Raw genomic sequence first — 14,910 nt, 5'->3', positions numbered from 1 at the left:
AGACTGTGAGCCCCACGTGGGACAAGCTGATTACCTTGTATCCCCCTAGAGCTTAGAACAGTGCTTGGCACATAGTAAGCGCTTAACAAATGTCATTATTATTATTATTATTATTAAAATTAGCAGAGACCAAGTTCGACTGAGTTCCATTCTCCACCTCTCTGCGCTGCCCCAGTAAACACAGTGACCTTGTCTTTCGTTTCCAAACGCTTTCACTTTCTAAGGTGATGGACCTTCCCATGACGTGACCCGCACCCCTCGTCCCCCCAGAAAAACCACCTTGGACCTGAATTTCTTTCATGAAGCAGAAGCAGTGTGGCCTAGTGGATAGAGAAAGGCCCGGGAGTCAACAGGACCTGAGTTCTAATCCCGGCCCTGCCACCTGTCTGCTGTGTGACCTTGGGCTAATCACTTCTCTTCGCCTCAGTTTTCTCATCTGCAAAAGGGGGGTGAAACGGCTGTTCTCCCTCCTTCATAGGCTTTGAGCTGCTTGTGGGAGGGGGATTGGGTCCAATCTGATTGTATCCTAACTACCCTAATGCTTGGCACACAGTAAGCACTTTACAAATACCACCATGTTTATTATTCTCTTAGAGAATATTCCCACTGGAAGGCATTCATCTCTCCATCGCTCTGCTCGGACTCCTCGATAGCCAACGGGAATTTACATTTCCCTTCTAGCTTACTCCAATTCATCTCTTTCAAATCCCCATTCAAACCACTAAAGATTTTAGAGTCTGTTGTGGTAAACGGTTTCCTTCTGGGGGTTCGTTTCGTCATCAACCTCTATCTACGCTTTGACCGGACACACTCTCTACGTACTTGAGTCGGGTATATCTAAATGTTATTGTAAGACCATCATCTCATATAAACATAATAAAGCTCTTAGAATATCCAGATGGGCAAGAATGAAGTCACTGCTTTGAGTTTAAAGGTCGTTGGACACTTGAAAATGGTTAATAATCCGATTTTCAAGCCATGTCCTGGATCACAGTCATTTCCAGGCACTCCAACGAGAGAAGAGATTATTTGGGGAAAAACTGAAGGAAGAGATATCGGTAGACAGATACCAGTAAAAATCACGCATAATTATGACTTGGCTTTTACGTAATAATAATAGTCATAATGATGTTATTTGTTAAGTTCTTACTATGTGCCAAGCACTGTTCTAAGCGCTGGGGTGGATATAGGATAATCAGGTTAGCCCACGTGGGGCTCACACTTTTAATCCCCATTTTACAGATGAGGTAACTGAGGCATTGAGAAGTTAAGTAATTTGCCCAAGGTTACACAGCAGACAAGTGGTGGAGCGGGGATTAGAACCCACATCCATAGTATTTGTGAAGCGCTTACAAAGTACCAAGCATTGTTCTAAGTGCTGGGGTAGATACCAGGTAATCGGGTTGTCCCACGTGGGGCTCACCCATTTTACAGATGAGGTAACCGAGGCACACATAGAGAAGTTAAGTGACTTGCCCGAAGTCACATAGCTGACCAGTGGCGGAGGCGGGATGAGAACCCACGGCCTCTGACTCCCAAGCCATGGATCTTTCCACTATCAATCAATCAATCAATCGTATTTATTGAGCGCTTACTGTGTGCAGAGCACTGTACTAAGCGCTTGGGAAGTACAAACTGGCAACCTATGGAGACAGTCCCTACCCAACAGTGGGCTCACAGTCTAAAAGACAGTCTTTTCACTAAGCCACTCTGCTTTACATCTTGGAGGCCTTAGAAGAGGTAAGTCTTCAATGCAAGCAGAAGAGTCCGAAACATCTTTGTTTAAATGTGAGCCACTGAGTGTTCCTTCCTTGAAGCGTTGAAAATCAATCAATCAATCGTATTTATTGAGCGCTTACTGTGTGCAAAACATTAGCCCAAGAGCAAGGCCATCTTGGATCAGACCATCGGTCTGTCCAGCCCTGATTCTGTCTCCATGGCAACAGGATGCTAGCTCCAACCTCCCTCCTGGATAGCCATCCCCACAGTTAGCGATGGGCCATCCAACATCCCTAACTTTCCCCCCACAAAGAGTCCATTATGGAGCTTCTCTTCTGTGAATTTATCCAAGTCACTCTGGAAGCTATTGAAACTTTCAGCCTCCACGACTTCCTGTGGTAATGAATTCCAGATGTGTAACACCAATAGGCGACAAAGGCTTTCTTGTGTTTGTTTTCAATTCCTTTATCAAACTTCAGTGGGGAAGCCTTGGAGCTGGCTGAAGCCCAGTTCTGGGTTTGCCCAATCCGTCCCGAGCTTAGTACGGCGCCTCGCACAGAGTAAGCGCTTAACAAATACCATTATTATTATTATTATTATACCCTTCATGGCTTTGTGTATCTATGTGTGAGAGTGTACGTCTTCCTGTCTATGGAGAGACAGGGAGAGAGAGCGGGTTGTCCACTCTTGAAGAATAATGATAATAATGGCATATATTAAGCGCTTACTATGTGCCAAGCACTGTTCTAAACGGTGGGGTAGCTACAAGATTATCAGATTGTCCCACACGGGGCTCACAGTCTTAATCTCCATTTTACAGATGAGGGAACTGAGGCACAGAGAAGTTAAATGACTTGCCCAAAGTCACACAGCTAACAATAATAATTTTAATAATTTTGGTATTTGTTAAGCGCTTACTATGTGCAAAGCACTGTTCTAAGCGCTGGGGAGGATACAAGGTGATCAGGTTGTCCCACGGGGGGCTCACAGTCTTAATCCCCATTTTATGGATGAGGTAACTGAGACCCAGAGAAGAGAAGTGACTTGCCCAAAGTCACACAGCTGACAACTGGCAGAGCGGGATTTGAACCCATGACCTCTGACTCCAAAGCCCGGGTTCTTTCCACTGAGCCACGCTGCTTCTCGAGGGTCTGGGTCTGGGAATCAGAGGACCTGGGTTCTAATCCTTCTTTGCCACTTGCCTGTTGTGCGACCTTGGGCAAGTCACTTAACTTCTCAGTGCCTCAGTTCCCTCATCTGCACAATGGGGATTAAATTATGCTCTTTCCCATTTAGACTGTGAGTCCTATGAGGGACAGGGACTGTGTCCAACCTAATAAAGTTGTATTAGGGAAGCAGCGTGGCTCAGTGGAAAGAGCCCGGGCTTTGGAGTCAGAGGTCATGGGTTCAAATCCCGGCTCCACCAATTGTCAGCTGGGTGACTTTGGGTAAGTCACTTCACTTCTCTGGGCCTCAGTTACCTCACCTGTAAAATGGGGATTAAGACTGTGAGCCCCCCGTGGGACAACCTGATCACCTTGTATCCCCCCAGTGCTTAGAACAGTGCTTTGCACATAGTAAGCACCTAACAAATACTATCATTATTATTATTATTCTCTGGGCCTCAGTTACCTCACCTGTAAAATGGGGATTAAACAGAGAAGCAGCAGGGCTCAGTGGAAAAAAGCACGGACTTTGGAGTCAGAGGTCATGGGTTCAAATCCTAGCTCTGCCAAGTTTCAGCTGTGTGACTTTGGGCAAGTCACTTCACTTCTCTGTGCCTGAGTTCCCTCATCTGTAAAATGGGGATGAAGGCTGTGAGCCCCACGTGGGACAACCCGATCGCCTTGTAACCTCCCCAGCTCTTAGAACAGTGCTTTGCACATAGTAAGCGCTTAATAAATGCCATCATCATTATTATTAAGACTGTGAGACCCCCGTGGGACAACCTGATCGTCTTGTAACCTCCCCAGCGCTTAGAACAGTGCTTTGCAGATAGAAAGCACTTAATAAATGCCATTATTATCACAATAATTAATTAATATTATCATTAATATAATATTAATTATATTAATATGAATATAATATATCATCGATATAATATTAACCAATTAACTTATATTAATTAATCAATATTAATTAATATTACATTAACATTAGCATTAGTATAATGTTTATTATTAATAATATAATGCTAATATAATAATGTAATAATAATAATAATATATTATTATTATTATTATTATTATCTACCTGAGTGCTAAGAACGGGGCTTCAAGCGTAGTAAGTGCTTAAGAAATGCCCTAAAAAAACCCACAAAAAGCAACAAAAAAACCCCAAACCAGAGTCAGTAGACATGCTCCACTCCTTACCCTGGGCAACCCTGTTTTTAATTTTTCCCCCCGCTACCTAGTCCCCTCGTTTTACCTTGTGGCCTTTCCCCAGGTTTCCTCTGCCAAACTAAGTCAGTCTTAGTCCCTCCTCGCCACTCACGCCTCCCAGCTCCGCCACTTGGCCGCTGTGTGACCTTGGACAAGTCATTTCACTTCTCTGCTCCTCAGTTTCATCATCTGCAAAATGGGGGTTAAGACTGTGAGCCCCATGTGGGACAGGGACCGCGTCTGTCCTGAGGAATCTGTAACCACCTCAGCATTGGGAATGGCGCTTGACACACAGTAAGCGCTCAGCCCATGTATATATGTTTGTACATATTTATTACTCTATTTATTTTACTTGTACATATAATAATAATAATGGCATTTGTTAAGCGCTTACTATGTGCAAAGCACTGTTCTAAGCGCTGGGGAGGTTACAAGGTGATCAGGTTGCCCCACAGAGAGCTTACAGTCTTTATCCTCATTTTACAGATGAGGTAACTGAGGCACAGAGAAGTGAAGTGACTTGCCCAAAGTCACACAGCTGACAGGTGGCGGAGCCGGGATTTGAACCCATGACCTCTGACTCCAAAGTCCATGTTCTTTCCACTGAGCCACGCTGCTTCTCAATTTATTCTATTTATTTTATTTTGTTAATATGTTTTGTTTTGTTGTCTGTCTCCCCCTTCCAGACTGTGAGCCCGCTGTTGGGTAGGGACCGTCTCTACATGTTGCCAACTTGGACTTTCCAAGCGCTTAGTACAGTGCTCTGCACACAGTAAGCGCTCAATAAATATGATTGATCGATTGATTGATAGACAAATTCCCTGCCCACAACGAGCTTGGACTTCCCAATGATGGCATTTATTAAGCGCTTACTATGTGCAAAGCACTGTTCTAAACGCTGGGGAGATTACACGGTGATCAGGTTGTCCCACGGAGGGGCTCACAGTCTTCATCCCCATTTTCCAGATGAGGAAACTGAGGCCCAGAGAAGTGAAGTGACTTGCCCAAAGTCACGCGGCTGACAATTGGTGGAGCCGGGAATTGAACCCGTGACCTCTGACTCCAAAGCCCGCGCTCTTTCCACTGAGCCACGCTGCTTCCCAAGCGCTTAGTACAGTGCTCTGCACATAGTAAGCGCTCAATAAATACGATTGAATGAATGAATGAATGAATGAATGAACAGATAGCAGAATAATAATAATAATGATTTAAAAAAAAGCCCACCCACGCTGCCTCCCAAATCCTTGGAAGATTTGAGTGCTGGCCATCCACCTGGACTGTGGTTGACCCCCCGACTCCCCTTACCCTCTTGAAACCCTTTAGGACTCTCATGTCATGAATTAATCCCGGGGATATTTTCAGTCTGCACAGCTTCCTGTAATAATGAATTCCATGTGCCTACCTCCCACCGAGGGACTAAGTGTTTCCTTGGGCCCGTTCCCACCCAAGCGAGGCCTCTGGCCCCGCCGCTTTTTAGACTGTGAGCCCACTGTTGGGTAGGGACTGTCTCTATATGTTGCCAATTTGTACTTCCCAAGCACTTAGTACAGTGCTCTGCACATAGTAAGCGCTCAATAAATACGATTGATGATGATGATGATGTGGGATCGGTGGGCAAAAATTCCCGGTTTGCCCTGCCCACCGGTTCCCTGTTCAAATTAGCTCCCATCTCCTCCCCCTCTAGCCCAACTTCAGTCTTGGTCTTTCATCATCATCATCAATCGTATTTATTGAGCGCTTACTATGTGCAGAGCACTGTACTAAGCGCTTGGGAAGTACAAATTGGCAACATATAGAGACATTCCCTACCCAACAGTGGGCTCACAGTCTAAAACAGGGAGACAGAGAACAAAACCAAACAGACTAACAAAATAAAATAAATAGAATAGATATGTCCAAGTAAAATAAATAAATAGAGTAATAAATATGTACAAACATATATACACATATACAGGTGCTGTGGGGAAGGGAAGGAGGTAAGATGGGGGGATGGAGAGGGGGACGAGGGGGAGAGGAAGGAAGGGGCTCAGTATGGGAAGGCCTCCTGGAGGAGGTGAGCTCTCAGTGGGGCCTTGAAGGTAGTCAGTCAGTCAACTAGATTTATTTAGCACTTACTGTGTGCAGGGCGTTGTACTAAGCACCAGAGAGGATATACATGTACATATCTATTCTCTTTATTTTATTTTGTTACTAGGTTTTGTTTTGTTCTCTGTCTCCCCCTTCTAGACTGTGAGCCCACTGTTGGGTAGGGACCGTCTCTAGATGTTGCCAACTTGGACTTCCCAAGCGCTTAGTACAGTGCTCTGCACGCAGTAAGCGCTCAATAAATATGATTGATCGATTGATTGATGGACAAATTCCCTGCCCACAACGAGCTTACAGTCTAGAGGGGTAGAAGAGCCCTAGCCTCGTCCCTCTAGACTGTAGGCCCACTGTTGCGTAGGGACCGTCTCTAGATGTTGCCAACTTGGACTTCCCAAGCGCTTAGTACAGTGCTCTGCACACAGTAAGTGCTCATTAAATACGATTGATTGATTGATTGACAGACAAATTCCCTGCCCACAACGAGCTTACAGTCTAGAGGGGTAGACGGGCCCTAGCCTCGTCCCTCTAGACTGTAAGCCCACTGTTGGGTAGGGAGCGTCTCTATATGTTGCCAACTTGGACTTCCCAAGCGCTTAGTACAGTGCTCTGCACACAGTAAGCGCTCAATAAATACAATTGAATGAATGAATGACCAGTCTGCCAACTGTTGTATAATAATAACAATAATAATAATAATTACAGCATTTGTTAAGCGCATGCTATGTGACATGCTGTTCAAAGCGTTGGGGGAGATACAAGGTAATCAGGCTGTCCCACGAGGGGCTCACAGTCTTCATCCCCATTTTACCGATGAAGTAACTGAGGCCCAGAGCAGTTAAGTGGCTTGCCCAGCAGACCAGTGGCGGAGCCTGGATTCATTCATTTCATTCAGTCGTATTTACTGAGCGCTTACTGTGTGCAAAGCACTGTACTAAGCGCTTGGGAACATATAGAGACGGTCCCTACTCAACAGTGGGCTCACAGTCTAGAAGATTAGAACCCATGATCTTCTGACTTGCAGGACGCCATACTGCTTCTCCATTGAAGGCATTGGGGAGGCATTGAAGGCCAGATGCCAGCTCCCTGACTGATGGGGAAACTGAGGCTGGGGAGCTTTACTGTCAGTGGATAAACCGGCACAGACTCTTGGGGGTTACGGTCATCCCAGGCCCCATCCTCAATGCCAACACCCCCCTCCCCAGGCCTGGCTTCTCCAAAGGATGAAGCTTGTCTTGTTTTCTGTCCCTCGCCCCGCTTCCCTCCTTCTTCCTCTGCTGAGAAAACCCAGGCCGCCCCAAAGCCTGCTCAGGAGCTCTGCTTCCGGACCAATCGAGTAGCTTAGTACAGTGCTTAGTAGAGTAGCTTAAGCGCTTAGTACAGTGCTCTGCACACAGTAAGCGCTCAATAAATACGATTGATGATAAGTCCCCAGCCGGGGGTCACCGGGCTCCTGCAGAGGGCTGGGCCGGGGCTTCCCCTCTCTCCCCTCTGGTGCCCATTCCAGATCTTCAAGTGACTCTGTCTGCCTACCTTAATAATAATAATAATAATAATAATAATAATAATAATAATAGCATAATGACCCCCCTTTTAGACTGTGAGCCCACTGTTGGGTAGGGACTGTCTCTATATGTTGCCAACTTGTACTTCCCAAGCGCTTAGTACAGTGCTCTGCACACAGTAAGCGCTCAATAAATACGATTGATTGATTGATTAAGTGCTTACTATGTGCAAAGCACTGTTCTAAGCGCTGGGGAGGTTATGAGGTTGTCCCACTGGGGGCTCACAGTCTTCATCCCCATTTTACAGATGAGGGAACTGAGGCACGGAGAAGTGACTTACCCAAAGTCACACAGCTGGCGATGGGCAGAGCCGGGATTTGAACCCGTGACCTCTGACTCCAAAGCCTGTGCTCTTTCCGCTGAGCCGCCCCCCGCTTCAGTTTCAGCTTGAGTGGGATGGCTACGGACTCTGGGAGAGCGTTCCCAGAAAAAAGATGGGAATCTGGTCCGAAAAGTCTCTGGGGTCAAGGCCGGGGGAGTGTGGGGTGGGCGTGAGATGTCAGGGGCTGAACCCACATTGCGGGAACGGAGTTCAATTCTACGTCACTTCCCGGGCCATCTGATGTAGCTTTAATTCTATTTGTTTTGACGATTTTGTCCACGTTTTGTGTTCATTTCTTTTGTCCACATGTTTGGTTTTGTTGTCTGTATCCCCCTTCTAGACTGTGACCCCGTTGTTGGGTAGGGACCGTCTCTATCTGTTGCTGACTTGTACTTCCCAAGCGCTTAGTACAGTTCTCTGCACACAGTAAGCGCTCAATAAATACGACTGAATGAATGATGTGCAGGAAGTGCAGGTTGTGGAAGACTCCCGCCCCCCGGACTTTAAAAAAAAATAAAAAGTGGTATTTGTTAAGCGGTATGGGCCAGACCCTGTTCCAGATGCTGGGGTATTTACAAGATAATTGCGTTGGACCCAATCCCTGTCCCACACAGGGCTCACAGTCTTAATCCCCATTTTTCAGATGTGGTAACTGAGGCACAGGGAAATGAAGTGACTTACCCAAGGTAACACAGCAAATAATGGCATTTTATTAAGCGCTTAATATGTGCAAAGCACTGTTCTAAGCGCTTGGGAGGTTACAAGGTGATCAGGTTGTCCCACGGGGGGCTCACAGTCTTAACCCCCATTTTCCAGCCGAGGTAACTGAGGCACAGGGAAGTGAAGTGACTTGCCCAAAGTCATACAGCTGACAAGTGGCAGAGCCAGGATTTGAACCCATGACCTCGGACTCCAAAGCCCGTGCTCTTTCCCACTGAGCCACGCTGCTTCTCAGCTTAGTACAGTTGAGCCTCAGTTCCCTCATCCGGAAAATGGGGATTAAGACTGGGAGCCCTACGTGGGACAACTTGATCACCTTGTATCCACCCCCAGCGCTTAGAACAGTGTTCTGCACATAGTAAGCGCTTAACAAATGCCATTATTTATTTTATTTTATTTTTACAGTTCCTGGCACATAGTAAGCGCTTAACAAATACCAGAATTACTTATAATAATAATTATTATACAAATATAATTGCTATTATTTGCCCAAGGTCGCGCAGCCAACCAATGGCCAAGGCCGGTCTACAGTCCAGCTGCTCTGACTCCAGGCCATTTTCTCTTCCCTCTAGACGGGGTGACCTTTGGGAAAGATTAGGGAACGGCCTTGTAGGCCTCCCTTTCCCTCTCCCTTCCCTTCCTTCCCAGACTCCAGTGGTGGCCGGAGCGGTGGAGCGATTCCAGGACGGCTGCTCGCCTGAGGCGGCCCCGACCATTAGAGAACGGCATGTTCTTGGATGGAAAATTCCCGAGGCCTCAAAGCACCAACTGGCTTTTCCCCACGACCACGGCTCGGCTCGGAAAGGGGGGACACGGGGTTCCAGCCGTCGAAGGGGCCCACCCGCCGGCCCCACTGTTGGGTAGGGACCGTCTCTATATGTTGCCAATTTGTACTTCCCAAGCGCTTAGTACAGTGCTCTGCACACAGTAAGCGCTCAATAAATACGATTGATGATGATGATGATGGACATATATTTATTATTCTATTTATTTTATTAATAATGTGTCTATATCATCCCCCGGGCCTGGAATGCCCTCCCTCTGCCCATCCGCGAAGCTAGCTCTCTTCCTCCCTTCAAGGCCCTACTGAGAGCTCACCTCCTCCAGGAGGCCTTCCCACACTGAGCCCCTTCCTTCCTCTCTCCCTCATCCCCCTTTCCATCCCCCCATCTTACCTCCTTCCCTTCCCCACAGCACCTGTATATATATATATATATATATATATGTTTGTACATATTTATTACTCTATTTATTTATTTTACTTGTACATATCTATTCTATTTATTTTATTTTGTTAGTATGTTTGGTTTTGTTGTCTGTCTCCCCCTTTTAGACTGTGAGCCCACTGTTGGGTAGGGACCGTCTCTATATGTTGCCAACTTGGACTTCCCAAGCGCTTAGTACAGTGCTCTGCACACAGTAAGTGCTCAATAAATGCGATTGATTGATTGATTGATTGATCTATAATTCTATATATTTATATGGATGCTATTGATGCCTGTTCACTTGTTTTGATGTCGGTCTCCCCCTTTCTAGATTGCAAGCCTGTTGCTGGGTGGGGATTGTCTCCATTTGCTGCTGAATTGTACTTTACAAGCACTTAGTAATAATAATAATAATAATGATGATGGCATTTATTAAGTGCTTACTATGTGCAAAGCACTGTTCTAAGTGGTGGGGAGGTTACAAGGTGATCAGGTTGCCCCACGGGGGGCTCACAGTCTTAATCCCCATTTTACAGATGAGGTAACTGAGGCCCAGAGAAGTGTTTTATTTTGTTAGTATGTTTGGTTTTGTTCTCTGTCTCCCCCTTTTAGACTGTGAGTCCACTGTTGGGTAGGGACTGTCTCTAGATGTTGCCAACTTGTACTTCCCAAGCGCTTAGTACAGTGCTCTGCACACAGTAAGCGCTCAATAAATATGATTGATTGATTGAAGTGACTTGCCCAAAGTCATACAGCTGACAAGTGGCGGAGCCGGGATTTGAACCCATGACCACTGACTCCAAAGCCCGGGCTCTTTCCACTGAGCCACACTGCTTCTCTCTAGTACAGTGCTCTGCACACAGTAAGTGCTCAGTACATATGACGGAATGAATGAATGAATAAAATTCTCTCAAGTGCTTAGAACAGCGCTCAGCACACAGTAAGTGTTCAATAAATACGACTGGCTGTTGTAATGTACTCTCCTAAGCACTTAGTACAGTGCTCTCTGCACACAGTGAGTACTCAGTAGATACCGCCGACTGATTGCAGAAAGAGATACCCTCCAGTGATAGTCCCGTAGGATGCCAACACTTTTTAATAATAATAATAATAATGGCATTTATTAAGCGCTTACTATGTGCAAAGTACTGTTCTAAGCGCTGGAGAGGTTACAAAGTGATCAGGTTGTCCCACGGGGGGCTCACAGTCTTCATCCCCATTTTACAGATGAGGTAACTGAGGCCCAGAGAAGTGAAGTGACTTGCCCAAAGTCACACAGCTGACAATTGGCGGAGCCGGGATTTGAACCCATGAACTCTGACTCCAAAGCCCAGGCTCTAACCACTGCGCCACGCTGCTTTTTACCCGTGTTTTCCTCGAGTGGAAGCTTCCTCCATCTGCTACGCCTTTTTGACGGGCAGCCTCGGGGTCTCGGTCGTGCTTCTGACGAGGTGGGAAACCAAATCCAAAGTTATGGTGGATGAAAACAAGAAGAATGATGATGCTCTCCTCTCTTCCCCTAAACTTAAGAGCTCATAAAGTCAACTTGCTGAGAAAAAGAGGGTGGGGAACGAGATGGAGAGACGGATAAGGAGAGGAAAAGAAAAAGAGAAACAGACATGCAAAGCTCTTCTTCTGTTCCCCACGGGGACAGGGGCTGAATTCACTTTCCCAATTTTCGTGACTTGGCTACCGAGACGGAGAATCTGTAAACGCCCCAACCCCCCAATTTCTGAAAACTTTAAAACGCCTCTGAAGTCAGGACCGCCTTTCTTCTAGCTCTCTTCCTCCCTTCAAGGCCCTACCAAGAGCTCACCTCCTCCAGGAGGCCTTCCCACACTCAGCCCCTTCCTTCCTCTCCCCCTCGTCCCCCCTCCATCCCCCCATCTTACCTCTTTCCCTTCCCCACAGCGCCTGTATATATGTTTGTACATATTTATTACTCTATTTATTTTACTTGTCCATATCTATTCTATTTATTTTATTTTGTTAGTATGTTTGGTTTTGTTCTCTGCCTTCCCCTTTTAGACTGTGAGCCCACTGTTGGGTAGGGACCGACTCTATATGTTGCCAACTTGTACTTCCCAAGCGCTTAGTACAGTGCTCTGCACACAGTAAGCGCTCAATAAATACGATTGATTGATTGATTGAGAGGCTGTCTCCGCCCAAACAGATGGTAGACCCCATGAATTCAGGGATGATGTCTACTAATTCCGTTGCGCTCTCCCAGGTGTTTAGTACAGTGCTCTGCACACCGCAAGCACTCATTAAATGCTAGTGACGGATTGACTGACGAGCAGCATCGCTTAGTGGGACGGGTCAAAGGACCTGGGTTCTGCCACGTACGTGCTGTGTGACCCTGGGCGTGTCACTTCACTTCTCTGGGCCTCAGTTCCCTCATCTGTAAAATCAGGATTCGCTATCTGATCTCCCCCTCCTACTTAGGCTGTGAGCTCCTTGTGGGACTGATCTTCTTGTATCTACCCCTGTGCTTAGTTCGTAAATTAACTTCTCTGTGCCTCAGTTCCCTCATCCCTAAAATGGGGATTAAGACTGTGAGTCCCGTGTGGGACAGGGACTGTGTCCAACCCACTTATCTTCAATCTACCCCGGCGCTTAGTAATAATAATAATAATGATGATGGTATTTGTTAAGCGCCTACTATGTGCAAAGCACCGTTCTAAGCGCTGGGGAGGTTACAAGGTGATCAGGTTGTCCCACGGGGGGGCTCACAGTCTTCATCCCCATTTTAATAATGAGGTAACTGAGTCCCAGAGAAGTTAATAAAAATAATAATAATGGCATTTATTAAGCGCTTACCTTGTGCAAAGCACTATTCTAAGTGCTGGGGAGGTTACAAGGTGATCAGGTTGTCCCACGGGGGGCTCCCAGTTTTAATCCCTATTTTACAGATGAGGGAACTGAGGCACAGAGAAGTGACTTGCCCAAAGTCACACAGCTGACGGTTGGCGGAGCTGGGATTCGAACCCATGACCTCTGACTCCAAAGCCCGGGCTCTTTCCACTGAGCCACGCTGCTTCTCCTGCAGTTCCCTGGCACACAGAAAGTGCTTAACTTCTTACCTTGTAGACTTTGAGCCCGTTGTTGGGTAGGGACCGTCTCTATATTTTGCCAACTTGTACTTCCCAAGGGCTTAATACTGTGCTCTGCACACAGTAAGCGCTCAATAAATATGATTGAATGAATGAATGAATGAACGAATATCATTAAAAAATATAACAACCCCCCCCACAATTATTATTAACTGATAATAAATACGATGAAACATTCTGATTTTCCCAACGGAAAATTTGAAGTTTATTTTCCTCAGCCACCCGTGGGCCCTTCTGTTACCACGTGAGGAGCGCTGGCCGGAGCCCTTGAAAAGGTACAATACACTGTCCACTGGAAATTGGGTGTGGAGACACGCACGCATCCTCTTTTCGCCAGACAACGCCGGGTGTGTGCACATAAGCGGACTTGCTGGAGATTCTGAAAACCCCGAGCCGGTCTCAGCCAACGTTTGACGTTTACGTGGCATCTACACCGTAAACCGGTAGGGTGGAGAAGATCGATTGGAAGCAGCGTGGCTCAGTGGAAAGGGCCCGGGCTTTGGAGTCAGAGGTCAGGGGTTCAAATCCCGGCTCCGCCAATTTTCAGCTGGGTGACTTTGGGCAAGTCGCTTCTCTGGGCCTCAGTTACCTCCTCTGGAAAATGGGGATGAAGACTGTGAGCCCCCCGTGGGACAACCTGATCACCTTGGAACCTCCCCAACACCTAGAATAGTGCTTTGCACATGGTAAGCGCTTAATAAATGCCATTATTATTATTATTATTAACTTCTCTGGGACTCAGTTACCTCATTATTAAAATGGAGATGGAGACTGTGGGCCCCCCGTGGGACAACCTGATCACCTTGTAACTTCCCCAGCACCTTAGAATGGTGTTTTGCACATGGTAAGCACTTAATAAATGCCATTATTATTATTATTATTATTAACTTCTCTGGGACTCAGTTACCTCATTATTAAAATGGAGATGGAGACTGTGAGCCCCCCGGGGGACAACCTGATCACCTTGTAACCTCCCCAGCACTTTGAACAGTGTTTTGCACATGGCAAGTGCTTAATAAATGCCATTATTATTATTATTATTAACTTCTCTGGGACTCAGTTACCTCATTATTAAAATGGAGATGGAGACTGTGAGCCCCCCGTGGGACAACCTGATCACCTTGTAACCTCCCCAACACTTAGAATAGTGCTTTGCACATGGTAAGCGTTTAATAAATGCCATTATGATTATTAACTTCTCTGGGACTCAGTTACCTCATTATTAAAATGGAGATGGAGACTGTGAGCCCCCCGTGGGACAACCTGATCACCTTGTAACCTCCCCAGCACCTTAGAACAGTGCTTTGCACATGGTAAGCACTTAATAAATGCTATTATTATTATTAACTTCTCTGGGACTCAGTTACCTCATTATTAAAATGGAGATGGAGACTGGGAGCCCCCCGTGGGACAACCTGATCACCTTGTAACCTCCCCAGCGCTTAGAATAGTGCTTTGCACATGGTAAGTGCTTAATAAATGCCATTATTATTATTATTGACTTCTCTGGGACTCAGTTACCTCATTATTAAAATGGAGATGAAGACTGGGAGCCCTCCGTGGGACAACCTGATCACCTTGTAACCTCTCCAGCGCTTAGAATAGTGCTTTGCACATAGTAAGTGCTTAATAAGTGCCATTATTATTATTATTATTATCACTTACATGCTGGAGGATGCACAGACTGAACACCGAGGCGTGCCTTACTCTGGGTTTTTATTACTGGTTCGGGAGACAGCCCGGCAGCAGAAATGGGGAAGGTCCTTCCGACGGCGTGGAGCGGCGTGAATCGGCGTTGGGAGA

Source organism: Tachyglossus aculeatus, chromosome 9 (assembly GCF_015852505.1).
Source record: "Tachyglossus aculeatus isolate mTacAcu1 chromosome 9, mTacAcu1.pri, whole genome shotgun sequence".
Classification (NCBI taxonomy): Eukaryota; Metazoa; Chordata; class Mammalia; order Monotremata; family Tachyglossidae; genus Tachyglossus; species Tachyglossus aculeatus.
Note: the sequence above shows the minus strand (reverse complement) of the source record.